The sequence below is a fragment of the Zonotrichia leucophrys genome, chromosome 10, assembly GCF_028769735.1.
Source record: "Zonotrichia leucophrys gambelii isolate GWCS_2022_RI chromosome 10, RI_Zleu_2.0, whole genome shotgun sequence".
Taxonomy (NCBI): Eukaryota; Metazoa; Chordata; class Aves; order Passeriformes; family Passerellidae; genus Zonotrichia; species Zonotrichia leucophrys.
This window is the reverse complement of record NC_088180.1, coordinates 4220336-4245737: the sequence shown is the minus strand read 5'-3', so window position 1 is coordinate 4245737 and position 25402 is coordinate 4220336. Positions and strand designations below refer to the sequence as shown.

At 45.2% G+C, this 25402-nt stretch overlaps 1 protein-coding gene across 5 annotated transcripts in view; it reads right to left on the bottom strand.

Moving 5' to 3' along the window:
• The window catches only part of PEAK1 (pseudopodium enriched atypical kinase 1), a 111260-nt gene that overhangs the window by 37227 nt on the left and 48631 nt on the right, over nt 1-25402 (bottom strand). For 4 of the 5 annotated variants that reach the window (XM_064722700.1, XM_064722698.1, XM_064722703.1 and 1 more), the window contains one exon: nt 8802-8892. The exons of the other annotated variant lie outside the window; for it this stretch is intronic. The gene's annotated coding sequence lies outside the window, so the exon portion shown is untranslated. The remainder of the gene's footprint in view (nt 1-8801; nt 8893-25402) is intronic. 5 annotated transcript variants of the gene reach the window in all.

Genomic DNA, 25402 nt, shown 5'->3' with positions numbered 1-25402 from the left:
AAGAAGAACTGAAAATCCCTTTCAAAGCGAATCTTTTTATTTCCTGAAACAATCAGCCTTAAGTAAAAATCAAACACGAATCTGCTGTGCTTTATAGCCACCAGAGTATCCAGGATTTGAGAGTTTCATGAATTAATGCCTGAAGATTTTAAGCCTTCTGAGCCAAATCCGCAAGTCTGTTCTCTTCGTCACTGTTGCATAACTCAAATTATCGGAGACATTTCACCGAGGGGAAAGGATCTCTGTGTCCACTGCTACTCCTGTAAGCACAGGCACTGGGAATCAATAATGCTCCATCCTGACAGGCCGTGTGGTGCAGATACCCCTGCTGCTGCCCCAGGCACACCGAGAGCGCAGGGCTGAGCCCCCGCAGGTCCGGCTGCAGCCCCGCAGAGCTGTGCTGGAACTCTCAGGGCACCACTGCCTTTCATCAGCGTGGCAAACGCAGCATCATGAGCAGAGTGACACCACGAGGGGTTTGTCAGTCTCCTCACGTCCTGCTCTGTGTTTTGGCAAGGGCTGGCCCGTGCTGGCAAAGCAACAGAGCGATCCTGATCCAACAGCAGATGGGGCTGAAGCCTAACTCTATTAGTGCCTGCAGACACAGCCGTGCTACCAGGGCTATCACATTTCATATGCTGACTAAATATGTTTCCAGACAAAGCTTTTTGCCAAAAAGCCACTGCCAAAAGCTTTCTCTGTATGACCTAAGAGATAGAAACTCTGCCAGACTGAGATCTGCCCGAACTTTCAGACTTTATCTTACATATACAGAGTAAAATGCCTTTGTATGTTTCTTGATCTCTCTCAAGTTTTGTTGCTTCAACACTTTGCAAGGCCATATATTGTAAGCAGAAAAATTATCTTAAGAAATAGTTCTAGAACCAGAGAGAGAGCACATACAAGAATTTTATACTCTGGCTAGCTCCCTCTTTTCATGTGTTTAACAAGCAGAAGGAGTAAAGTTACACTAATGGGAATCTAAACTAAATGCTTTCTTGAAAAATATATTTCTCCATCACATAAAAGCTTTGAACAACCAATTTAAACAAAAGGGTAGTGCTTGTGTGTGGGTTTTAAAATTTACCCATGTGATTCTGAAATTGCATGAGCTGCACTTGCTGTAGAATTCCATCACAAGGCAGCAGCTTTAGGGTTTTCCAGGCATTTCCTGCCAGGAACAGGGGGGCACTGAGGAAGCTCTGCAGTGCCCACCTGCCTGGGGCTACATCCTGACGTGGTGACACCACTGCCTGTGTCACAACTGTCACTCTCCTTTGCCCTGACACTGATGCTGGCACTTCCTCTAAGCCAGAGAAGGGTTACACTCAACCTGAGAATGGGAACTACAGGAAACTCAGCAGAACCACAGTTCTCCAGAGACAGGAACAACTACAGCCCTGTCCTTCATTCCAGAACCCCCCCTGTGTGCCAGCAGTGCTGCCTGCAGCAGTTCACCTCAGCAATCACACCTGGGGATTGTGGAAGTGCAGCTGTGGGACCTGCACACAGTATATACAAGCCATGTGTAGATGTCCCAGCTCTTTTGGTCTCCAGCAGCCAACAGAAGTGACTTGAACACAGCCCTGACCCCCGGATGATTTGTGACAGTCTGGAACAGAAGAGCCACTGACTGCAGGTCTGTGAACCCCAGCTGGGTTTGCAACTGGCTCGGGCACAGCAGGACGAGCAGTTCCTGTCCCAGGCCCTGACACTGCCTGCAGCTGCACCACAGAGGAAACAGCCACCTTCCAACCAGAGGAAATGGATCTTAAGAAAACAACCAAAACAATTCCAACACTGTGCTACTTTTGTACTTTGAAATCAGAAGCACTCCTACGCTATTTCAAATTAAATCCACAGTGACCTTTATATGCTGAAGCAAGCATTTGCATTCTAAAAAAAAAGTCAGTTTCTTCCTTGCTGGACAACTAAAAGCAATCATTCTGCTGCTTTCCTCTCCTTTAAAAAGAATTCCCTTTTCAACTACAGATTCTCTATCATGCATGGTAATTATGGTGAGAGTAATTAGGAGTGATAAGAGAAATGAAATCTTTCAGTAGGCTGCTGCTTCCATGGCTGTCACCAGCTGCAGCTTGGCAGGGGGCAGCAGAGGCCATTGAAGGGACTGAAAACACACACAAAGACAAGGAAAAAATCACCCTGACATTGCTGGATTCCTACTCTACCTCCAAAAGAAAGCAGGGCAAGGAGAGATGCAGGCAGTCACACCTCAGATCTCTCCAGCTGCAGGTGACCAGGTGTCTTTTCTTCCCTACCTTCCCTGCTTCCACTGACACTCCATGTGCCTGCTAAGGAACAGGAACGTGCACCCTGCAGAGCTCCTGGCTCTATTGAAATCAGTACTTCAGATGACAAAACTTATTTAAAGATGCTCAATCCACGCAAAATCAAGGCAATGACAAGATGTTACTTACAAAACAGCATCAGACTTGTAAACAAAGTATTAATAGCAAATATGTGACATCAACAGTCTGCATTTCATCCCTGTATCTCAAAGCCTTTTATGTAAGTTGGTAAACAGAACTATTCACAATTTATAGAGGGAACCACTGCAGTGCAGTGACGTTCAGGAACTAAAATTCACGCAGTGAGTCAGTGTCAGGAGCAAGCACAGACAGACAACTTCTGCTCCCAACAGCAGATCGTGACACTTCATTCACTAAATGGTTGAGTCAGCACAGATTATTTATCAACCTTAAAGGCCAAATCATTCTTTGTGTATGTGAGACTAATGCCCCTCATTCCAGCAGGTACACAGCTGTGCACAGGAGGGCTCAGCCTGGCCCTGTTGAGTTGGTATCAAGCAGTCAGGAAGGCAAAAGCATATTTCAGTTTTCAGCTCAGAGGGAGAAGATGACAGATCTGGAGTTGCAGTGCAAAGATGAAGCAGGGATCAGCTGAGATACCCTCGTGTCAGGAACCTTGCAGAGCCATGCAGAAATGTCTCTGTGGAGCTTTTATTTGTTGACATCATCTTTGCTGAGTGCATGAAGATAGTAATAAACATGCATTTCAGGCATTTTGCCTTTGTTCTAGGTAATTTCAGGCTGGCAGGTCTCCTTTGGATGCATGCTGGCTGAATCACAATGAAGGCCTTCTCCAGTAATACTTTATACTAAAATAATCCAATTAAAAAGAACTTAATTGGTGTGCAACATTCCCTACAATTTCAACATTTTAAAAATGAATAGTCTCTGTAAGTACCAGATGGTGACACGCACTAATTAATCAGGCCTGCTCAATGAAGAGCATATGAAAATGAATGCACCTATTAGACATGTGCTTGCAATGCTGTGTGCTGCAGAGATCTCCCCCCACTGACAGGCTGGGGCTCCCCTGAGCTGGGACCAGCACCCTCTGCTCTCCTCTGGGATCACCAGGGTTCCTTTGGTTTGTCCTCCTCCAGGGAAAACCCATTTACCTTTAGTGCTGCTGGCCCTGACAATGGGGCTGCAATTTTCATGCTGCAGAATAAACTGCATTGATCAGCACTCTTGGGCACCAGCCCAGTCAGGGCTGCTGCACAACCACAAACCTCTCCCCACTGCCAGGCCTGTCCTCAGACTGAAAAAATCAGCAGTGGGAATTCAACCTGGGCTTCCTATATGGGAGTGCCCAAAGGCCACAAAACCACCACGGCTTTGTGGTTTGTCTGAACCACTTAAAGGCATCTGGACAGTCAGTGATCATCATAAACAACAGGGCAAGTCTCACACAGCAGGGAAAAAGGGATGGCTATTCTCTGCCAGGATTTCATTTCTGTTTCTTTTAAATTTTAATGCAATCATAAACATTTTAAGAGACTGTTTTAAAACCTGACCCTTGTGCAGGTCCTGCCTGGGGGGCAGTGGCTGTGGGGAGGCTCCCAGGGATGTCCAGCACTCCCCTCACCCAGCCTGTGCCAGGAAAAGCCATGGAACTAAAGAATGCAAGAAGCACCATGGGCTGGCACTACTTTTTCCCAAAGTGAAGGATATTTGCTAAATATCAGCTCACTGCAGTACCAAGCCAGAGCTCTGACTCTGGCAGAGAGCACAGATGGACATTTCCATAAATGCTGGGCATTACCACTTTTGTTAAAAAAGAAGTTTTATCTTGCTGCAGATAGGGTTTTTTTTCCTGTTTTAATGTTTCCTACTGCATTTTCTCTCGTTTAAAAAGAGCTCAAATGACATAAGTATTTCAAAATACTAAGTAAGTGAAAGAAAACCATAAATGTGATTTTTTTCCTCCCTAAAACTTGCAAGGATAAAACCTGACATGGAAATAACCAACGAAGTGGAGAAAAAACCTGCCCAGGGCTAGACAATCTGTGATGCTTCAGAAGAAAACAGGCATTTCTTTGCAATTTACCTAACCCAAAGAGATAATGCCACAGAGCAAGGAAAAGGCAAGGAATATCCTCAGGATGTGCCCAGGTACTCTGAATGGATTCTGCACCACCACACTGGAACACACAGAGCTGTAATAAGGCCAAGCTCTGCCCTTTGGTGCTGAGGGGCCAGCCAAGGCAGGTATTTGAAAAGGGACTCTTATAATGTTCCAATAACAAGAATTCTTGACATTCTAAACTGGAGATTTTTTTCCTTTGGGAAAAAGAAATCATAATTTAGCATTAATACAATTTTTAATTTATTTGGTCCATTTAGACATATAAATTCTTATAATGATGATCACTCAGACACAGCAGTACAGTATATTCTTTAGGAATACTTTTTTATTTACATGGAAAATTGATTTTATTTTCTACTTTTAAAAAAGTCTGGTAAGCCAAACTATAAATTGTTTGCTTTCTGAAAATGGCTGTACAACATTCTAAGATTTAGCAGCAAATTATGGGTGTACATATCAGCTGACAGGAAAAAAGCACAATAATTATAATTTCGAAAAAGCATCCTCAATTCCAGTGCATTTCAGTTTCTCCATACTTTATTTAAAGAAAACTATGAGAATTAAGCCCTTCACAGCATTTTAGAAGTGCACCTGTATGAGTGTATCTTGACCAATCTAATTATCTTTGATTTACCCTTCCTGGGCTCACTTGAAATTCTGCCCTTTGATCTTTTTCCTTTTGTTTAAGCACATGCAAACACTCGTGGAGAAGAATGAACTTTACCAAATCTCTCCAGAGGCTGCTCACAATAAACAAAAAGAGCAATACCTGAGAAACATTATAGTGCTCTCATGGTCAGAGACCTGGGAACAGCTGTGGTTATCCTGTGCTGAGCACAGCTGGAGAAGGAAACCAGGGTGAATCACCCCTGGATTGTGGAGTCCAGCAATTCTGCAACTTCTGTTTGCTTCAGCCTCTCTCCCTTGCACTCCTGCAAGTCTCCAGATCTGAGTGCTGAACACCTGAGGCAGCAAAACCCACAAGTGCCAACCCCCAAAACGCCCCAAAACCCCCATTTCAGTTTAGCAAATAACTTGTGGATAGCAGAATACAAACCAGCTTTGGAAAGGATGGGCAAGAAGTGACTGAGCAGGAACCAAAGGCCCAGGGAAGTGTCAGGGCAGGGCTGGCTCACAGCCAGGGCAGGACCAGCTACAACACCAAGGCTGCAGCACAGGGGGCACCCTCCAGTGGTCCCAGTCCCCCCTGGGAACCTCAGGAGTCATTAAAGAAAGACTTGCCAGGATTAAGTTTAAAAATAAACCGCCACGAGCCGTTATAAAAAAATGAGGTATTAAAAATAACCCATAAATTACAGCAACAGCACAGGAAGGCTGGACTGTGCACAGCCAAAAATTGTGGAGAAATTCAGGAACCAGGCAGCTGAGCTGTGCAAAATTACAGCCCCTTATCAGAACCAGGCATCAGTACAGCACATGGTGAAGGCACCTGCTCTTCATCATCACTTCTGGGAAGGAAACCTGCTCTTCCTACCAAACCACAAACCAACGGGCAAAAGAGAAATGGCACAATTTTATTTTAAGCTTTTAAGAAGTTCTTTCCAATTCCTAATGGCTGGGCATGCAAATGGTGTCACAGCAAAGGCCAGGCAAGCAGCAGATTACATGCTTTCTGTGTGAGAAAATCAATGACATGATTTACTGAGTATTGCACTCAGTTCTATTTATGACTTCTCAGGAAGAAATGCTGCATAAAACAGCCACAAAAATATTTTAATATGGAAAGCTTTTCATCCCTTCAGTGAAACAAAAAGATTAGGATAGTTTAGTTCAGAATTGAGACAAATAAAATAATGTAATGGTATATTAAATGATCTGTCACATAAAGAAGACAGACTGGGTGTTCCCATTTAGTGTCTATCTCAAAAAAAAAAAAAAAGCAATAAACCCAATGCAGCATATTTACATCTCCAAAAAGAAAATTATTCCACATAAAACACTTCCTGAAAGAAGCTGGCACTGAGATCAAGGGGTCAGTGGATTCAGAGGAACAAGCAGACATTTGTACGTGGGCTGAGCCATGACAGTTGTACAAGCTGGGGGGAACCCAAAGTTCCCAATTTCAGAGTCTGAAAGCTGCATTAACCCTTTCAGTGGAGAGGAGGATTTGCTCATTAGCAGATGGTTCCTGTGCTGGCCACTGGAGCAGCCTGGGCAGGGTGAGGGCAGGCACTGCTGGGGGCTGGACCTGACTGCTCCTCCTCTTACCAGACCCTGCTTTTCCTGGTTTCACCTTGAGCCAGCAAAATCACCCCAGGGTGCAGGAGCACTGAGATGCCACCACCTCCCAGGTAGGGTCAGGCCTTCCTCTCCTCCTCCCACACTTTGTCACTGTCCCAGACCTGTCACTCAGTCCTGGGCCATCCCCTTTGCACCTTTTGTGCCTTCACGTTTGACCCTGCCAGTGCCTGGGCCAAGGGGCTGTGCCATGCCCACAGGTCCTGCAGGACAAACCAGGACAGGCAGTGGGAATCAGCCAGGTGAGGAGGCCAGGTAGAAAGAGATTACTAAACATTAGTACTGTTTGAAGCTTGGCACACTACAGGCTAGAAAAATCAGGGTAAGGTTACAGAGCAATGATAGAAGAGGGATTTTTCTTTAAAAATAACCTAATCAATTTAACTTTTGAAGACACATACATTACTATTTTATGGTGGAAAATAGAAATAAAAATGAGCCCTATACTGCTGTCTCATTCACTATGTGGTAGAGCAATGCCTGGAAAGGGCCTGAATCTTTGTAAAAACTCCTCCAGTTTTCCATTCCAGAGAAACCATCTCCTCCCCCTGCCATCTGCTTGGTGCACTCATTTTGCCTCATTCCTCACATCTATGATCAAAGACAGACATTCTAATTTGAGGGCCTCTTTGATAATCTTGAGAAACTAGCTACAGGTAATTTTTTGACCATCAAAGCTGGTTCCAGCAGCTTACTCTCACTCAGGCTACTCTTCTAATTAGGGTGTCATTTATTCATCCCAATAAGCTACTTCACCAAGCAAGATGAATGCAAGAAATTTTAATCTGCAGTCGTAAGCCAGAGCAATGAAATGAATGATGAGCTCCAAGTCAAAAGGTTAAAGATATTAATGTTTACTAGTGTTGAAGTTTACAACAGATAATTTCTTTGCTTATTCTACTTATGCTTTGCCTAAAATCCATTCCCATAAAATGGCAAGCCACCACTGATAAGAATGTTATTAGGGATAAAAAGCACCAGCATAGATGAAATTCAGAAAAGGAATTAGGAGGTACTGGCATTGGATGCTTTTAGCATACATAATAAGAATTGACTTTTTCCTTATTCTGATGATTAAGTGGTGTGCCTGCCAGCCCACAACACCCCAGTGTTCCAGGCACATCGTGGGGGCTCTGTGGGCAGCCCTTTCCCTCCATGGGGACAGAAAAGGACTAACAGCCAAACCTGGGGTATCCCACAGTCAGTAATCAGCTTTTTAGCCTACCAAAAGAGACAAGACATAGGGCAGGAAAAAACCCCACCAAAACCCCAGTAATTTATTTTAGTTTCCCAAAATCTGATTCCATACTTTAAAATAATCCACACATGGAAAACTATGCAATGAAGGCATCATTACATACAATCAAGGACAGAATCAGAAATGAAATGCAACAGAAATCCTGTGTTAGTTTTTATCTTTACAGTCAACCACTGGTTTTTGCAGCTGGGGAATTTGCTCAATTTACTCCATGAGAAAAGAAATAGCCTGCATTTTCACAGACAGATGTTTACACCTATCAAGTGTGTAAAGCACTATAATTTTTAGCCAGTGCTGAAGGAGGAGTAAGGGGAAGCACGAACCTGAGTGGGCTGCTCCAGGCAGAGCAGGCAGCTGCATGCGGCCAGCCCAGCACCACAGGCGGCTCTCAGGGCCACAGGGCTGAGCCCAGCCCAACACCAGAGGTGGGCTCAGAGCCGCAGGGCTCAGCCCGGCCCAGCCCAGAGGCGGCTCCTCAGGGCCGCAGGGTTCAGCCCAATCCAGCCCAGCCCAGCGGCGGCTCCTCAGGGCTGAGTCCAGCCCAACACCAGGAAGTGGCTCCTCAGGGCCCAGCCCAACCCAACCCAGCCCCGCACCAGAGGTGGCCCAGCAGAGCCGTAGGGCTGAGCCCAGCTTAGCCCGGGACCAGAGGCGGCTCCTCAGGGCCGCAGGGTTCAGCCCGGCCCAGCCCAGAGGTGGCCCATCAGAGCCGCAGAGCTGAGCCCAGCCCCGGAGGTGGCTCCTCGGAGCCGCAGGGCTGAGCCCGGCCCAGCCCAGCACCAGAAGTGGCTCCCCCGGGCCGCAGTGTTCAGCCCAGCCCTGCAGCCCCTGCCCGGCCGGGCCGGCCCGCCGCCGCTGCTGATCGTACCTGGGGATGCCGAGCTCGCAGCCCGGCCAGCGCTCGCTCCTGGAGCAGGACACAGCAGGAAACAACAGAGCTGAAGCACAGCAAACGAGCTCTAGCAAAGGAAAGAGAAAGAAAATCACCACCAACATTCAATTCTCTTTCTTTAGTTCTTCTTTATAGATAGAAATGTTTTCCTAAAGGAGTTGATTGCCAGACACAAATTTTGCTACTTGTGTTTGACAGAATCCTGAGAATGCAAAGCCTTTTGTAGCCAGAAAAAAACAATGTGAATTTTCTACTCTTGTACTGCTGAGATGACTCAATACCAGTCCACAGGGGTCTGAAGGTAAAAGCAGAACCACACTCATCTGAATTCCTTGCCTTTCAAACGAGATTTTTATGACAGAATACTTTATTAGCAAACTGGGCTGCTGCAAGCCCAACCAGGAACCACACCAAGCCCAGGGCAATTACCTCTTGTCACTGCCATTGCAGTGAAATGGGACAGGCTGCTATTACCTGCTCTCTTGCAGGGTCTTGAGGGAGGTTTATTCCTGCCATGTGCAACACTGTGGCATTTGGAAGTAAATTGTTTATAACAAGAACCAGTGTGAGACAACAGCAACAGCATCAAGCTGCGCGGCAGCAGCGAAGCTCTGTCCCTGCTCCCTCTGAGCCCCTGGGCTCCATCTCCAGGGGCTGCCCAGGACACACCAGCACATTCCAGTGCCTGAGGGAATTGCTCAGGAGCACAGCCTGGCCCTGCTGCCACCTCCTGCCCAGCAGGGGAAGGTGATGCCAGGTGTCCCCAGGATGGTCACACAGCAGACCCCATGCTCCCTGTAGTGCTTAACCCTGCAATTTATACAGGAAAAAAGAGGTATGGCAGATCTCGAGGTTCTGGGCTCAACCTTGGCTTAATTAGTGGTGGTGGCATATGTTCTGTGATGGTTACATAAACAGGGATGGCATCCCGACCGGTGGCCAAGGGGTTGCCATGGTAACTGTGACAGCCATCAACGCTGCCTTACTCATCGCTTTCCCCCTACTCCAGCAGCACTTCTGCTTCTACTTTGCTATTTTCAAACACAAACATGAATAACTGGAGCTCTCTGGCCTTCTCTGGGAACGAAGCTGCCCAAAGCTGTGACCCCCGGTGCCACTTGTGAGCTGTGAGCAGCACCCTTGGGCACAGTGCAGTGTTCCACCCTGGGGACAGCCACCAGAACAGCCCTTCCACTGCTCAGCACATCCCTGCACACCTGGAGGCCAGGCACTGTCCTCTGCAGCCCAGACTGTTAGCCAGAACTCATGAGGATGATGATGATGTGCTCATGCCTTCCACAACCTTTTCAGCAGCTTCACTTCTCTCAGAGCATTCAGGCAAGCCTGGCCTAAAATATTTTATTCCTAGTTTACAGCTGTACATAATGAATAAAACGGATTTCCTCCATCTTTTTTTCCAGTGCACATCTCTGCTTTCAAATCTCCCTCTCTCCCTATTTCCATTTTCTTTCAGACTGCTCATAAAAACCCCTGACTAATTTTAGGACAAAGATTAATACAAAGCATCCTGCTCAGCAGCACCTCCTACCTACACCCAGTTTCAGACCTGTCACCTATAGCCAGGCCTAACCCACAGCACATCCACTGCATTTTCATCATTTTGGTTTCTCAGTAACAGCAGAGAAAAAGGAAATCAAAATATACTAGATTTAAAAGTTAATTTAGCCTTTTGTATACTTGTTAATCAGGTTATCTATTTATCCCTCACTAAAATCCAGCATCTGCAAAGACGATATACAGAGGCACAAGGAAGACAGGAAACATGGTTTTTCAAACACAAGGAATTTGTATTTTATGTTAAAGCTGTTCTAAAAAGCAAGTCTTTTGTTTGCAATAGTATCCAGCAGTTATTCAACAGAAAAACCACTCTCAGTAATGTGAATAAAGAATAAATGCTAATTTTTTTTTATTTCAGTGATTTGCAGAAATATTTTTTGGCATAATCAGAAAATGAGTCACTACTAACTTCACCTTCTATGACTGTTTCAAGTACAAATCATTTCTCATCTGACAATCACTCAGCTTTTAAAGCCAGCTGTTTTATAAAGCCTTTTGTTGAAACCTGGTATGTGAACAGGGATCCCAAAGCCTTAATTTTGAGAGAAATTGCAGTATGTCAAACTCAATAAAGGCAGAGGAGTTGTTTAGATGCCAGAATTATGTATGTAAAAAAAAAAAATCAAAAAGGTGAAGTTAATAATAGGAGATTTATCAGCTGCCTGGATACAGGTGTAGGACTGGCCTCGTGATTGCTTCATACAGCAGAGCTGAGAAACTGAAGCAGATCTGCTCTGTGCTGTGCAGGTCTTCAAACTACATGTTAATACAAAAATTTTTGCTACATAAAAATACTTGTTTCTTCTTCCTTTCTTTAGAGAGCAAAGTAATTTCCTTACTTCCATATGGTACTGCAGGAACAGGAAGAGAAAAGTGCAGAGACAGTGGTTGTGAGGAGCAGCTCTGCACAACTTCTGTTCACCTGTGGCTGTGCCAAAGCAAGGCTTGGCTTTTGGGGGGCTTCCAAGAGGAGCCCCTGCCCTGCCAGGACAGTGCAGTGCCACAGCCAGGCAGCCCCAGCTCCCTGCACTGCTGCTCCAGCCCAGAGCTCTTCCAAGGCCGGGCTAATCCAACAAAAGGACGGGCTCTCAATGCTAATTAGCTCTGAGTAGTCAGGAGATGGACCGGAGCCTCTGCCTCTAATGCCCGATGTGAAATCTCTGCTCTCCACATAAAGCCCGGGACATTAACCACGTCTTATTTTCCCATTTTTCTTTTCAGGGAGCCTGGATGGATTGTAATGCACATGGATAGACTGAAATGCTCAGCAGATGATTTTGCTTAAATCTCAAGTAAGACAAATGTGAGGAGATCTTCAATCACTGCCCTGGGAGGTGTGGGCGATGTATTACACTTTACAAGGAACAGCATTTGGAAAAATTCCCTTTTCACTCCTCAGCCACTGTACTCTTTTAATTACTTGCTAAACTTGGAGAAAGAAGAACAGGAAAGGAAAAGGGCAGAGGAGACTTGACAGAGATAATGAGATGGCTGCCTGCTGAAGTGAGGCATCATTAATGCCTGGGCTGAAGGAGGGACAGGCAGATCCCTCCCCTCCCCTCGTGGCAGCAATTCCTGCAGGCCCTGCTCTGCAGCCACACACCAAGCTCCAGGACACTCTGCAGTCACACACCAAGCTCCAGGACACTCTGCAGTCACACACCAAGCTCCAGGACACTCTGCAGTCACACACCAAGCTCCAGGACACTCTGCAGTCACACACCAAGCTCCAGGACACTCTGCAGTCACACACCAAGCTCCAGGACATTCTGCAGTCACACACCAAGCTCCAGGACACTCTGCAGTCACACACCAAGCTCCAGCAGCAAGTTCCCTGCTTGAGTCAAGGCCTTTGTCTCATAGGCTATGATGGAAGATTTCAGTCTGAAGCTCTGTAGAAGTAATAAAATAAATTCTGCCTCAAATCTCCACAAACCTGTAATATGCCAGGGACCAGAGAAAGATGAAAGTCTCTAAAGGTCCCTGGAATTTTACCACTTGCTATTCCCTGGTGCACGCTTCATTTTTACTGAAAATTCACTGCAAAGAAATAAATTAGGAAGAGCTGTCACACTAATTTATTTTGGAAATGCAATTTCAATCTTCCCTATGAAAAATGTGATTTGAAAACTCTTGTAGATATTAGTATCTAAGGACTACAGGTTTTTTAATCTGGTTGGTTGGATTTGATGAGCTGCTCCACACCAATATGGACAATACCTTTGTTTCCTTGTAGATGCAAACATGGGAGCATCTTCGCAAGATCCTGAATTATGCCTGCTGCAAAACACACTCCAGGAGTTCTCAGGTGAGTACTTTCCTTACAGAGGTAACCAAGTTCTGACTCTGACATGCTCACAGGTCATGCATCAGGTACAAAAATTTTGCACAAGTAAAGCCCAACTGAGAGCATTAATGTCTTTCAATAATATTATTGTAATATCTGGTGATACAAGTAATGCCACAAGTGTACAGCTTTAATTGAAATGTAAACAAAACTGTTTGTTGATAGTCTCCTTCAATTGTCCTTTGCTAATGATGAAAATAATTCTAATAATTACTGTCCCCAAGACATCTGGGAAGGAGATCAAAATCACTATCTGAAAATTAAGTACAGTAGTAGTTCAGGGCCGAAAGTCACATAAATGGTGCCTTCTTTAAAAATCCATCTCTATAGTTTGCACAGTGCTGTAGCAGAGAAGTATAAATTAGACATATTTATAAACACACACACAAAAGGGAAGAAATCACAAGTATCAGATCCATTGGGATATTCTGACATCTCCAGATTGAGATCTACAGAAGATACATCCCAGGCAGAAAGCTAAAGAAGTGTGACCAGATAAAAGGGGACTTAAATCTGAGAAAATATGATTACAAACCAGAAATATTATACTATGAATGAATTCCAGGAAGAATTAAGTTAGCCAGCTGATCCACTGAAAGATGTTAAAGTGGGATGGTTTAAGGCCACCCCACAGAGAGCAGCCTGTGAGTAGCCAGTGGGGAGGGTGAGTAACACCCAGGAGTAACAGCCATGCAGGCCCTGCTGGAGCAGACCCACAGGAGGTCACAGCTCTGGCTTGGGGCTGGTTCCCACTCTGCCCCCAGTGGGTCTGTCAGCACTGGGGGCATTTCAGCAGCCCCTCACACAGAGCCACACATGCTGTGCCAAGCTCCAACAGGTAACTGCCAACCCACATCATGCACTCCAGCTTTAAAAAACACTGCAAGTCTTCAATTCCTACAGTAACCTTGTGGACATGAGAACATGCAATTTATGGCAATTATTTTATAAGGGAGAAGGGGAGAGGTTACAATAGGATTATGAACAAGAGACTTCCAAACCCTAGTTCTAAAATTATCTTCAGCTTTAACAAATCACAACTCTAACCCCCTCTCCTTTTTACTTATTCCTAAAGCCTTTCTTCTTTCTCCTCTTGTGCTTAATCTGATCTAAATTCTTTCAGGATGTCAAGGGGATAAATCTGCTATTAAGAGCTACTAGTTTCCATTTGCTTTTTACAAGTGGGTGTGTGACAACACTCTGAGGCATTACACAGGCAATTAGGTATGCACAGGATGCCCTACTCCAGAGAGACAATATGCAGAGAAGTGGAGGCTAAAGCACTTCTGCATTAACAGGAGGACCCTCCAAGTGCTTTGCACAGTGTGCTCCAGGGCCACTCAATTGTCCCACAGTGTCAGTATTCCAGCAGAAGACATTTAACTCTGTTTCTTCCCAGACCAAAGGATCAACGCAGGAATCAGGTATTTATCCAATGCCAGTAACAAGATTTCTACCTAGCAATTTTCTGCAACTTAAATGTAAATGATGCATGAAAAATGTGTTCTTATGAGATATTAAATATAAGCCAAGTGCTTTAACAGAAAAGTAGGAAACACCCCAATGATCTCTGTGTTTTGTCATCATCAGTGACTGCAGCCCTGAGGAGCCTCCAGCTCCTGCCAACCCAGTAGCAAATAAGGACTCAGTACAGCTTCGAAGAAATTATGGCACTTTCTTATGTGCATTCAGAAAGAGACAGCCATGAAGCATTGCCTTGCTAAATGTTATAAAAGTTCTTATAAATATTCATGTGCAGCATTTGTACTCTGAGTATTTAATCATTTCTTTACAAGAAAGGAGCAGGGAGAAGGGGAGAGGAAGAAACTACTGTTTCTCGAATTCCAAAGAGATCAAGGTAACAGAAGAGGCAAACTTGTGCACAGGTGATCTATAAATTAGTCAGCACCAAACCCAGAAACCTACAAAAAAAGAGAATTTTTTCAGGTAGATTTTCTGTTTTCATTACATTCTGTTTTCATTTCAAACAACAGTTTGCAGGTATTAACCTAATGATTTCTTTGATCATTTGAATTACTTGCATTTAGATCCTTTGAATTTTTACATCATTGGCTTTTGAAAAACAAGCCTGATCTGTTGCTTCTGACATTGATGTGAAGATGGATTGAGCTGCTGCACTCTGCACTCCAAAGCCCATGGTCCCAGGTAAGGCCAGGACCAGAGCAGCAGCATTGCCTAGAGCAGAGGCTTTGTGCCAGGGGCACTGGATCCATCCCTATGGGAAACAAGGCAACCCCAATGAAAATGGAGAAAGATGAGGAGGGCTCCATGGATAGCAGAAGGCTAATTAATTACTTTATTATGCTATATTATTCTATACTGTATTACACTACATCTAAACTGAATCTGCACAGAATCTTGTGACTGTGCTGACCAACAGGCCAAGGAACCAAACCACCATCGCTGTGGGTAACAATCTCCATAGTGCATTGTACTCTGGCACAACACAGGAGCAGCCAATGAGATAAGAATTGGTTTGATCATTCTGTTCTCTGCTTCTGTCAGGTTCAGAGAATGTGAATCCCACACATCCCCTCTGACCCAGCAGGTCTGAGAACCCTGCCAGCCTCCGTGCAGGCACTGCCTGTCCAGCTCTGGCCTTGGCACACAGCCCTGCATCAAAGCCTCTCAGAGCTGAATGTATCAATAGTGCTGGGAATGAATATGGATTTCTGTAACACGTGCTGACAATACAAAAGCCTGCTCACAAGTGGCTTGTGCACAAAAGAGAAAATACATTGTAAAACAGCTTTGATGCCAAATGATAAACCTGATAGAAAAGCCAAGAGATGTGGAGCAGTAACACCTGAACTGCTCAGAAATCACCCAGCAGACAGCAGTCAGGGCTCCTGCCTTGCTGTGATGTGGCCTCCAAGGCAGACCAAGAAAGCCTTGGCCACTTTTTCCTCTCCTTCCACAGGAGACACAGCACCTCCTGCAGCAGATGTGTTACACTGAAGCTGTGGGTACCAGTGCCTTTGCAGACCCCACAGTCTGGATGACCCTCCCCAGCCAGGATGCTGCAGCTCGAGGAAAAAATAACGATCTCAGATGTTTATTACTGCAGGCCCAGCTCCTTCACACACACCTTGGCTGGCAAGCAGACCCAGTGCTGGCAGAACAGGCTGGGACAGCAGCAGCAACAGTGGAAGAAGCTTATTGCTGTGCTGCTCTGGTTCCCTGCTGCATCAGCCAAGGCAGATTCCTGCCAGCTGTACCTGTCTGTGCTCTCAGGTGGATTGGACAGGTCTCTGTGGAGTCACTCCAGGCCCATGCCATGTTTAGAATTACAAAGCAAAATGAAAAGTGGTGCTGCCTTTTGCTTCCCTCAGGAAAACTGCCTCTTGCAAATGGTTTTATCATTTTCATTATATCCTGTTTGATTTGCTTTACCATCTTGACTGGAACAATAGCTAAGACATAATAGAAAAAGATTTTTCCACAGGCTGGTTCTAATTACATTAAATCTCAAGTGAGATAGGACATTTAAATAAGAAACAACAACTGCAGAGTCTGAGATAATGACATACCGAGATACCAGGCTTTTTGAGAGTGCCATTAAAATGATGCATGAAGCATTACAGCCTCTCCAATTGGGTTTCAACACGAAGGCCATTCCTTCTGTGGCACAGTGCTGCAGAGAGAGGTCAGCACTTACTGCACTCAATGTGCTACTCAACAATTAGGAACCATTATCCCTTATGCTGAAGTTGCAACATAGACACAGGCTTAAACTTCTGTATGAGCTGAGGCAGTTGGGAAGGCAGGGTCTCTGGGATGAATCACCTCATGAACCACAAAACAGTGGAGGAGCTTCTCAAGAGCTCCTGGATTTTGCTGCAAGTTGTACCTTTAACATTTTGCCATCATAACCAAATTCTCTTAATTTCCTGGAAAATATATCTTTAGATTTTCTGGAAACCACTGAAATATAGACATGCAAAATGGAGCCAGTGGCTGTGTGTCCTGCAAACACAGTGCAACCTGTCGCAGTCCCACTGCTTTGTTTAACCTTGGAGCACTGCCCAGCTGAGCTGCCAGCACTGGTGCCTGTGGGGCCCTGCAGCCAAGTCCCCTGCTGGAAATCAAACTGAGGAACGGGAGCTCCTGTGGGGAGGAGAGGACTTCAGGCACTTTCCCTGTGCCTCCCTGTCCTTTGGCTACCAAGTGCTAACCCAGGCTAAAGGGAAGGAGGAGGGCTGGCCTGAGGGGATTGAGGGCACCCTCATCAGGTGGCAAAAGCACTGAGTGGGGTGGCAATGTTCCCCTGCTGGAGGGCTCTGCACAGGGACCAGGACAGGCCAGATCCATGGGCCAAATCCAATTCTATGAGGTTCAGCAGGGTGAAGAGCTGGGTCCTGTCCTTGGCTTACAAGCCCCTGCAGTGCTACAGGCTGGGCCAGAGGGACTGGAAAGCTCCCCAGCAGGAAGGATTGGGCACAGCTGAACATGAGCCCAGGTGGGCAAGAAGGCCAATGGCCCCATGGCAGTGCCAGCAGAAGCAGGGCAGTGACCATCCATCCCCTGTGCTGGGCACTGCTGAGGCCACACCTCACACCCTGGGCTCACACAGGGGCCCCTCACAACGAGGAAGACACGGAGTGCAGAGGAGCTTTAGGTTGGAAATTAGGGAAAAATGTTTTCTTTGAAAGGGCTGCCCAGCCTGGCAGAGGCTGCCCAGGGCAGTGGTGGAGTGGTGGAGTGACCATGCCTGGGGGATGTAAAAGCCTTGTGGATATGGATTTGGGTGTTGTCTTATATATCACAACAGTTCTACTGTCATTATGGTGCACGGATTTCATATCACCAGAGCTTCATACCTCCTTGATATTTCTCGTAGGCAGCTTCTCTGAGCACTGACTGTTCCTGTCCTTGCAGCAGCCACCTGACTTCTCTCACTCCTCTGACTTCAGTTCCCACCAACCCACTCTTTTATACCACTAGTTCTTATTGGCTACAGGTGTTGGCTGTTATCATTTGGCCTGCTCCTAATCTATATAATAGAGTCCAGCTGCAACTCGTTGGGGGATAAGATTACATTCTACATTACCCATACTGTGTCCTCCTACATTTGGGGACATGGGTCAGTGGTGGAGCTGGCAGTGCTGTGTCAGTGGTTGGACACAATGATCATAAGGGTCTTTTTCAACCTTAACAATTCCCTGATTCTGTAATGGGGCAGAACAGCTCACCAAGTGCCCTTGCTCACAGCCCATCCCTAGGCTGAAAAACATCAAACCATGGCTCTGCTGTATGGCTGAGCTGAGGCAGGGCTGTACTTACACACTGGGATCACTTTCTTATCTCCAGCTGCTTCTGCACAGCTGTCATAGGAACATTTCAAGGAAATTAATGAGATACTGAGGATTGAGAGACTTTGTTTCAGTCAATCAGCAGAATCTGTGATTTTAAATTCTATACTCAGAGAATAGAAACTTTCACAGAAGCAGGTCAGTAAGTAAAGCATTCTTGTCCAAGCAGCAAAACATTAATTCTCTATTAATAATCAAGTGCACAAAAGAAAATTTACAAAGGTTTTTCCAGCACACAAAATAAAATTATTTTCTTGGGTGTATATTCCACACTTCAGCCTTGCCCCACTGAAGTGCTGTGACACACAGATTGTCTGTGTTCAGCCAGTGCCAGGGCACTGCAGGATGGTGGCTCAGACACAGCTCAGTATTGCAGTTCTCTGACCACATGGCAAAAGCATTTGCTAAATGCAGCTCAGGTCCCTGCACAGCACTGCTGGGGATGCCTGCACAGAGCCAACCTGAGCAGAAACACATGCAACTATTACTGCTTGTGACAGTATTTAATCTGCACCAAATAAAGAAGGAATTTAACTGGTTTTGTTACCTTCCTTAACCTAAATGAGATGGCCATGCTCACCTCCATGCCACCTGTGAACAGCCCCAGCTTTCAAACTGCAGCAGCTCCATTGAGGGTGAGGAGGGAGGGTGGATTTCTGTCAGGTCAGGGAGTGAAGGACATCAGCAGTGAGCACCAGCATGGGAGGCTGCTGGGCCTCTGCCTCCCCCTGCTCCCCAGAAGTGCCAGGAGAGGTTTCAGCAGGTTTTGTGCAGCATCATGGCCTGAACAGATCCTGTCCTGAAGTCCTTGGGCTCACACTGACTGCACTTTCCCCCCACCAGGTGCTGGCACAAACCTTCCCCACTGGATCCCACTGAAATACCAACATGCAATTTTACATGCCAATTACACAGAAGGCTGTTTCTTCCCCAAATAGAGGAATAATTTGAAAACTTGCCAGTGTTGCTCATGAGCTGAAATAGAGGCTGCACAGGTCATGATGACCTGAAGGGAGCTGAGGAGTGTCTCCCCAAGGCAGGACATCCCTGGGAGCCAGTGCAGCCCTGCAGAGCTGGGAGCTCAGCAGCACAAGGGCAAACCCCAGAGCCTGCACTGCACCAAGGGGCTGGCACCTCTGGCAGTGCTGCACCCAGGGCACCTCACCCACTCCTGCTCTGCCATCCAACCTTCTTCCTGCACAGCCTGCTGGTCTCTCATTAGACCAAAATGTACAGAGCAGATTTCAGCTTTTATAAAACCCACTGAGCTTTCTAAAGATCCACCTTGTCTTCCAGGCAAGTGAAATAACACTTTCTGTCTATGGCTCCTGGGGGTTGTTTTCCATCTTTATTTTTTAAAAAAATTATTTAGATCTTGCAATGCCTATTTCTCAGCCAAACTGTCAGGGATGTTAATGAGATTTATCTGCACAGCCTCTCTCACTCTCTGCCCCCTTTCATTCTTTGACACACAAGTGCTTTTATGTTGCAGGAAATGAGGACAACAGAAAGCTGCAGATCCCATGAATGTAAAAATTGTCTTGAAGGCATGGAACAATCCAGCCCTAATTACAGCCAGCTGGAGCCTGCTCTCTTTGCACTGATACTTAGATAATTAACTGAATACTGACTGATGCAAGATTCAAGTATGTCACTACCAGATATTCAAGGTTAATTTTTGTATCCATCACCAGCATCAAGCTTAATGGATATTATCAGCTAAACTCTTGAAGATCAGTAACACAGACTCCTAGTCAGGCAAGGACTATTTTTCCTTCAGTGAGCTTGGTGCCATCTTTCTTCAGCTGCAGAAGAAATCTCTTTTACATTAACAAGGCAAACTCATAAATTTTGATCCATTTAATACCTGTAAATTCACTCACTTAAAGCTCTAAACTTAAATACACTGAAATCACAACAGTGATATAATAAAATACACCCCAGACTGCTCCAGTGGGCATTACTGGAGTAATACCTGTTTATTTCTCAGAGTATGGCATCTTTAAATTGGTGGATGTACGTACCCTCCTCAGTAAGCTTTATATGGATGTTGAAAGGAAACAGTTCTATGCTGAAAACCGAATATCCTGATTTGACTGTGCATGTATCTGAAACAATTACAGGAGGGGACAGCAGAGATAGTGCTCAAGAAGTCTGAAATGTCTGTAAGGCAGAACTGCTGATGCACTTCTGCATGGAACAATACATGTTTAGATTGTGAGGTACCTGAACTGTGCTGTCAGCAAAAAACTGAAAGAGGAAATCACTCCCAACAAGAGAAAGTTGTCTGTCTCAGTTCCACTTTCAGCAGTGCTTTCCCTGCAAACAGGGATTTTTGGACAGATTCAGTCCCTCTGGCTGGTTTACAGCTGCACTGATAGGAGAAAACAAGGTGTCACTCCTGCTTATCAAGTGGTACTTTTATTCCTAGTTACTAATTCAAGAAATCACCGTGAAAAATCTGAAGTATTTTAACCTGGCAAAGCTGTTCATAAGAACAGCAATGCAGCACAGCAAAGCCACAGTAAAAGAGGAACAGAACTATTTAGGAATTGTTAGAGCTTGGGTAGGGCTGTGCAGCAGATAACCAGCATGCACCTCAGCAGCCTGCAGTGCTCTCCAAACATCTGGGTGGGGAGGCAAGAATCCAAAGAATCCGGAATAGGGATTCTTTCCATTTTGTATTTTATTTATCCTCGCACCTTCTTATCTACTAATGGGAAAATAAACAATCCCAGTTATGTTTGCACATGGCCTACCATGCTCCTTCAGCAGGAAAAGTCTGAATTTTGTGAAATATCTTTGGAATGCCACTGTAATGTAAATCACAAAGCACTGCCACCACAGTGCAAGTTAAAGTGTAACCTGCAGTTCTCCCCAAGAGAATACACAGAATTTATATCACCAGAAATGGAAAGCAACAGAACAAAAATAAAAGCTTAGCAAAAAAAGTAGGTTAACTCATATAGAGAATGATACATAAGACAAGGATGAAAAAGAAAGCAAGGCAGGTATTTTTGGAAATATTTTGAAGTCTCTTTAAAGCCCTGCCTATTTGCCTGTGAAGTATTTCTGCTTAAAATATAGATATGCTAATGTTCATATTTAAGATAGAGATGATTGGGCTGAAAGAACTCCTCTTTGGAAGAGCAAAGGAACAAAGACTGTGCATCATCAGCAGCTGGTTCTGAGAGCATTTTCAGACCTATCCTGGGGAGGGTTAAGGAATCACAGGATCATTAGGGGTGAGGGGGTGGCTGGAGGTCATCTAGTCCAGCTCCAGGGAAATGCATGTTTGAGAGGAAAAGCTGCATTCTGGATAAAGCGAAGAAACCTTTGGAATCTGAGAAGCCTCCAGAACTCCAATTATTTTGTGTTAAAGGGGGCATAAGAAGTGCTGCTGCAGCAGCTCCCTGGATGAGGTGGGTGCTGTAGTACCAGCACTGCCCAGAGCCCTGGCACAGTGGCACACCTGCATTCCATGGAAATGATTATTGCCTGCAGCAGGTTCAAATGTGATAATTATCTTTTTTCACCTAGAAGTTCATACTTTTCTTAATTAGCAGGGTCTGAATTGTATGCAGGTTTCTGTTTTTGGTTTGGGATTTTTTTTTTTTTTGTTTGGAAGAATGGGAATGTGTTTCTTGCCAAGGCCACATCACATAATAACAGACTAGAGAAAAATGAAAGGACCCAGTATGAAACACACAATGCAATTATCACCAACTGAGCAGCTGATAAAAGAAATGACAGAGTAGAAGACACAAGTTTCACATGATGGAAATTCAGGGAAAGTGAATTTGTTACAAATATTGAGCAAATGAAAGGAGGTGACCCCACCATAAGCAAGGCCTCTCACCTCCCAGCCACTGAAAATTCCCTCCTCCTGCAATGAGCAATCTGCCATCCCATCTCAAAAGGAGCTACAAGATCCCAGCAGCAGATCTGCTTGGATGGAACTTACAGGGGCATGGCCAAAACGAAGACCAGGAGTCCCACACAATTACAAGATAATTTTTCCATTTTGTCCTGTTTGTTTGAAAATTCCAGCTATCACACCAGCAGGAATCCAAGCAAACACAGCCTCAGCTGCCTTCTATCAGCTAAACTGACAAGGACAGAATTTTTAACACACCTGTGATGGGCACATTTCAGAGATAAGTCCAAGTGAAAACAGAGATTCCTGCAAGCGTGAAAAATCTGAACTGCCCTCTGGAAAGAAGTGCATATAGGGACATGGAAAAAATATTATTAAGTTATTGTTGCTTAGTCTGTCAATGTTTCCATTTGGAATCAGCCTTCAGCCATTAAAACCTCAGCTGGAAAAGCCTGGTTGAACTTGACAAATGAACAAGCCTGGTGTCTGGAAGAAAAAAAGTCATTTTTCCTTAATCCCCAACTCAAACAGGTCCTGCCTTCAGTACCTTCAGCTTCTTTTGAGATCAATATCCTCAATTTTGCATCTTTCTTTTGTGCATGTGCAATTGCAGTTCAAATGTTCCCCCCTGTGTTCCCTGTTTTGCCCTGAGAGGGAAGCAGCTGGCTTGTTCTGCAGGGAGCACACCCAGCTCTGTGCCCAGAGCTCCTCCAAACTGCAAGCACACAGAAATGATACAGCACTTGGAGGCAGGAAAACTGTTCAGGAATGCACACAGGAAATGCACTATAGAAATGTAAGATCATTAAAAGAATGTTATTATGGTTATTATTATCCTAAAAATCCATCTAAGCCAGTAGCCTGTCCCTGCAGATACCTCACTTTATCTGCAGCTCACATGGCTCCTCTTTAGTGCCAGCATTTTCTGCTCCTTCCTTGTTCTTTGTGCCAAGCCAAAGAGAAGCAACAAAGGCTGGTGTTGTTCCTGGAAAGGAATGGCTCCTGCAGGAGTCAGTGGGCAGCCTCCTTTCATGCCCACACGGGCTTGAGCTCTGTACAGTGAGGGAAGCTCTGCAAGCACGTTCCTGGTGCAGCCTCCTCAATGAAGGCATCCCACAGAATGTGTGTGGGTCCTGTGTGTGGGACAGGAGCCTGACAGGGCCTCAGAAGAATCCTCAGTGTGGCTGCAGAGCCAGGCAGGCTGAGGTGTGTGAGCTGCCCACAGCCTCCCATTGTTCCTGGGAAGGTGGTGACTTCCTCTTCATTGAATCTTTCCCCTTACTTTGTCCTTCCTTCCTGATGATAAATGCAGTTTTTATTTTTCCAACCAATTCAACATTACTTTTAGAAATTTTATCACTCATTCAGATTTCAGTCAGTGAGTCAAGCGGAAAAAATGTGTTCTCAAGCTGAGAGAAAACCCTCCCAGTTAAAATCCCTGAGCCAAGAGCACCTCCCAGGCAACATCCTCCAGCTGCTCTCAGAGACAGAAAGAATTTGTGCATGCCATCAGTTCCCACCTAGGCCACTCCAGAGCATCTCCAGCAGGAAGGAGATGCAGGAAGGAGATCTGTCTGCCCAGAGCAGCAAGCCCTGGCTCTTCCCAGGCTCATCCCACCCAGCTCTTCCCTCAACTGCAAAAACCCCTTGGTGTTCAGCTGATGAACATCTTCCTGTGCCAGCAGAGGAATCTATCCATAGCATTGTTCTCCCTGTTTCTGGGCCTCTGATTGTCACTTTTATCAGCTAAATAATAGTAATTTGAATGCAGAAACAATTATGGGAACCTATTTGCTCAGCTGAAGTCCTTGTGCCCAGCAGATTTACAGTTAGTGCTGTTTTGTCAAAGGCTGAAAGCACAAAGAAGTTGCTCTGCCAGGCAGGGATGAACAAGGGAGCAGAAAAAACATCACCTTTCAGTTTCCTAGGAATGTTTCCTCTAATGATGTGGTTAGAACCTGTTTGTGTCCCCTCCTGACTGCCTGCATACAGACAAGCCAAGGGGGTGCATTTTCCTTTGTAAGAATGGGCAAGAGTTTGTGACTAGGACTGCTTTGTAACTTGTGCTGCTCATATTTGTGGCTCTAAAGTGCCCTACAGAAACCAAACATCCCAGCTCCAAAACTTTTCCAAAACAGACATGAGAGCTGGAACTGTCTTTTTCTTGTTCTCATTAGACACGTGAGTGAATCAGATCTGAGGATCTGTGCACACCTTCAAAGAGAAAGGACTGCAGGGCTACAGGGAACAACAGAGAAAAGGCACTAAGGAGAGCACAGTAAATCTGAAAACTTGAAAGAAGAAAAACATTTTTCTTTTAAGTTCTTTTTGAGCTTCATTTGTCACCACTGCAGACAGATGGAATCCGCAAGCCCTCCCTTCCTGCCAATGCAGCAGAAGACACTGACACAGTATGGAAACAACTCTGGCAACAAACCAGACAGCTCCTAAAGAGAGGAACTCAGTGAGGGAGGAACCTGGCAGCCTCCTGAGCACCTGGTGCACTGGCTGGGCGCTGAGCTCTTGGTTGGGAGGCTCCTAAGGGCTGCTCTGACTGTGCTCTCACAACAGGCACAGAGCACAGTGTGGATTTCAGACAGAATTGCTACATTCATGCTGACCATTTCTGAAATCCCACCCATGACCTCACAGGATCCTTCTGGGGCACTGACTGTTCTCCCATTCTAACACAGACTGTGATACAGGGGTGGAGTGAACACCTCACCTGGACTGGTAAATAACAACAGCTATATTTGTGAGGTTCAGAAATGCTGGTCTAATTTTTCTACCATCAGTCACACAGAACTACTGTCAGATTTGTTCACTCTCCCTCTAAATAAAAGAGGGTAGAATAAGAGATCAGCATTTCAAACAAAACCAAGCACATAACAGATTTCCTTTGTTTTGTTCATGACAAATGAAAGGAATGTGGTGAGATGTCATTTTTGATATATGCAGTTACATCAGAGTTTTCAAACTAAGGCAGATCCTACTGAGCTGGGGTTTAGTGAGGTTTTGAGGAGAGCACAAACACCTCCTTTCACTCTCTTGCCTCAAAAGACATGGAAACATCATCTTGGTGTGGTATTAAAGATATGGTAATTCCCCTTTACCCTTTTAAAAGCTTCTGTTTTTAGTGGCCAGTTCTACATTGTTACAAAGGCACAGAGCCCAAAATGGGGCAGCAAGACAAACCTGGGGGTCTTTCTGCTCCCAATTTTAAAAAGTAGCACAGTTTTGTATTCCTGACTAGTAAACTGACCTCAGGAGAACGGGCATAGAAGTATTCAGATGTTTAATATACCCAGCCATGAATGGCAGAGAAAAAGATAAGTAAATAAGAAGAGCAAAGAAAAGAAGAAAATGGAAAAAGATTTTTGAGGAAATATTGAATGTCAGCAGAAAAAAGCAAACTTCCTAGTGTGCCAAATTAATGTACCTT